The sequence below is a fragment of the Miscanthus floridulus genome, chromosome 9 (genome assembly GCF_019320115.1).
Source record: "Miscanthus floridulus cultivar M001 chromosome 9, ASM1932011v1, whole genome shotgun sequence".
NCBI lineage: Eukaryota > Viridiplantae > Streptophyta > Magnoliopsida > Poales > Poaceae > Miscanthus > Miscanthus floridulus.
The window spans coordinates 55817568-55821456 of NC_089588.1; positions in this window are offsets into that span (position 1 = coordinate 55817568).

Sequence of the window (3889 nt, forward strand, 5' to 3'; positions counted from 1 at the left end):
TCAAGTTCTGCACGCCTGGCTTCCAGTTGAGACAATTCTGGGTCAATACTGAGAGAGGAATTCTTCAAATGATCAATCAATTGTGTCAGCTCTTTAGCCTCTTGCCTGTTAGAGTTCCCCTTGGCCAACAAAGTTTCATGATCAAACAGATTCCTCTGAGCCTCTTTTACCTTCAGGACCTGATCTTCAAAGATAGATAAAGGAGACAAGACCCTGGAGAGAGCTGGGGATGGATTACCCTTAATGGCTAAGGAAACTCTATGTATTGGATCAGTGTCTTGGACCAAATCGGCTATATTCTTTTCAAACATTGGCAAAACATCTCTTAGTTGATTCTTGGTCTCTTCTGGCAAGGTTTCCTTAAAAGAGGTGGCTGACGAACTGATCTCATCTTCATCAAGATACTCCTCAAGATTGAAAGAGAAACTTAGGGCTGGAAGATTGAGTGCATGTGTATAAGGAAATCTTGATTAGGAGGTTTAAATCAGTTTATAACAAATGGATGGCAAAGAGGATATAGTACCTTCTCTGTAGTAGCCTCTATCTGAAAAGAAGGAATAGCTGATGATGCACCAATAGCATCTGGTTGAATCGGCTCTAAGCTTTCAACATTGGTATCTGCAATGTCAAATTTTAGTTCATAATTATTGTAGAAGAATAAAAGGAACGTATAACTTCCTTACCATCAGTTGCATGATGAGCTGGGGAATCAACAGGATCACCTTCGACGCCGACAGGATCATTAAGTGGACTATCAGGCTCCTGCTCTTGCGTGGGTGTTTCCTAAGGAAGTATCTGGCATGGTAAGAAGCCAGATGAAGAATGGAAGCCGAGTAGATCAAAAGTTAAAGAAAATGCTTTGACAAGCATCAAGGATAAAACTCACATTTTCTGCTGTTATAGAAGCATCGGTTATTGCAACCGAAATCGGCTCCTTTTGAGGATTAGCCGATGGGGGTTCAGTTGGTGCTGAGTCAAATGCCTAGGATAGCAGTCCCGCACCTAGAGCAGGTTGGGACGCAATGCTCGATAGCTGTGAAAGAACGGGATCAGCAGTTGAATAACATTTTTTAGAAGGAGATAAATTGTTTACCTAAGCAGCTGATGGTCTTGTTCTGTGGAGTCTCTTCCTAGTAGTGGTTTTCTAGGTTGTCCCTTGAGCTACTTTGCGCTTTAAAGATTGATATGTCACTATGGTGCAAGCAGCATGAGTTTTTATCAACTTCTTTAGTGAAGGTGCGGCTGATCCTATTCTTGAAACTGGGCATGGTGGCTGGTAATCTATAGGACGCCCCTTCCTATCCAAGCTCAGAGGATCAAATTTAGCATCCTAAAAAGGTCAATTAGAACAGTTGGTAGAGGAATTCGTCAAGTAGTTTTCTTGAGAAGAAATGACAAGTTACCTCTATGTCAGAATTAAATTCCCCATCTAGAGCTATACACAAAGGGTGAACCAACCCACAGAAAAGATGAGAGTGCCATTCTTGCCACCAGGAGTCAAAGAGAGTGGAAGAGAAGCTGACTCTGACCCAGTTATGCAAGTAGAGGGAAGAAAGATCTGACCCCAGTTGGAAAACTCTGGAGACTTTAAGTACTTCACTAATATCCTCTCTTGGCCTCAGTATATCCCTAAAGAAAAGTTGAGGAGGTAATTGGCCAAAACCAAACTGACGAGCTACAAAAGAGGGGTTCTAGAATTCATAGGTTGGAAGGTTGCCTGGGGGGAAGGAACCTATGGCCATTTTGCCACGACCATGACAAAATTCGGCTGGAAGGACGCATGGCTTGATAAAGGATTTGAAGATTGCAGCCGCCGTCTCATCCGAGCAGCCTGATTCAAATCGAATTTTGAATGGAAAGATCAACTCATTGTCTTCATCCTTGTCATATGGCAGCCAAGTTAGGATGTCTGCATCAAACCCTCTATAAAACTTTTTGAAGAGATGGCCAATGTTAATATCGATTGTTATGGCCGATGCAGCCTCACCATAGCTTATACACTGATGGGTTCTTCCTTCTTCGCCTCTATATTCCTCGTCAAAGTTGGAGGAAGGGAAACTCAGGTTTTTGAGATCAAGCCTTACAATCTTGTGCATGTATAGGTTAAGCCACAGTTGTATCAACCACCAGGGGCCACTGATAGCATGCACTGGTTCATTCTTCAGTAATTGGGTAGCTACCTGGTACATCAGATAATAGGCGGCTCCTAATAGATACTTTCCAAGAGGGATGTCCTTGTCTACTGCTAGATGCTTAGCCATGAGTTTATGATTATAAGTCGGGCCACGAAATTACCCACAGAAGATGAATCTCTCAAGCCACATGTTTAGAAAGGCTATATATTCCCTTTCACTAACAATTGATTCATCTCCAATATGGTTTAGAATGTAACTAGCCCATCATGTGTTGTCTAATATCTTGGCTAATTTCTTGGATTCGGCACTTAGGTATTCATAAGGCTGCATTGATCCAGTAATTCTAAGGCCAGTCAACATATAAACATTGGCCAGAGTGATCATCATTGGACCGTGACCAAATACAAAGGCATTAAGGGCATTGGACCAGAAATAAGATGCGGAAATCAAGAGTGAATCATTCCTATCCATCCCGGACAACGAGAGTGTCAAGCATTGATTCAATTCATAAAGCTCCTAATCTCCACCCTTTTTTCAGACACCCTACAGAACCAATTCATCCACCCCTTAGGCATTTTGGGCTAATTTCTGAAGGGAGTTTTGGTATTCCAAGAGGACAAATCCACTGCAGGCTGTTTGAAGGGGAATTGGTTGATTTCTTGATGGATGAAATCAGATGGATCAGGATCACCCATGGGCCCAAGAAAATAAACATTGGAAGCAACAGCTGATGGAATCAAGATTTCGTTCCTCATTTCCTAGAAATCGGATAAAATGAATTTAAGGATAAAGGAAATACAGGGTAGCGACCGACATTTTGAGAATGGGAATTTGAAAGCATACCTTAGGGACATCGTCGCTGGCCACCATTAAAACCGAAGTAGATTTGAATCTGAGGAAGACCGCTTGAATAAGAGCCTGACGGGGCAGGAGATTTGCTAGGGTTGAAGCTTTGGCGATGGAGACGTCAGCTGTTGAGATTTGCTCGAGAAAGAAGGAGAAAGCAAACAGGCCGAGTGAGTCGGAAAAGATACTATTGGGACATTATATAAGACTCGGCCCGGGAAGTCAGGAGTCGCGCGTATATCTCAGAGCAAAACAGTTGTAGCATGGTAAACAGATAAATAGGAATTTTGGAATAAAATCACTTTTATCCCAAAATTTAGGGGCATGTGTTTACACCAAAATTTGGAGAGAAAAATGCGGGAACTCGAAGCTTCCAAAATTGTGTCGATCAAGGAATCGATTGCACGAGGATCGATATCAGCGGATTCAGATACGACTCTAGAATCGGATCGCTTTGGATGACGTCAGTAGATAGCGATGATGAGCTACGGTTGGCGCTAGGAAACTACATATCAGACTCTACAAAAAGGGAAAGATTAGGGTCCAAGTTATATTAAATTAGGAATGTTTTCTTCTATGCCAAAGATTGTAATGAGTCATGCTCGAGTAGGATTCATGTTTAGGCTCTAGGTATAAATATTGGACCCCGGCTATTTTAAGAGGATACACAATCAATCAAATACAAGTTCCTTACTTTTTTGGCTCCAGCCACCCCTTAGGAGTAGGAGTAGAGTAGATCTCGGTGAGTTCTTCAGCGAGCAGGGCAGCATCGGTCCGGCCGATCTCTGGCTTGTCTGTAAGTACCGTCATGGCTTAGACTTCTGTTCGTACGGCTGCATCGATCCGGTCGACCTCCACTGTGACTCTGGTATAAGCTAGTTATCGACTCTTGTTTAGTTCAAGTACTG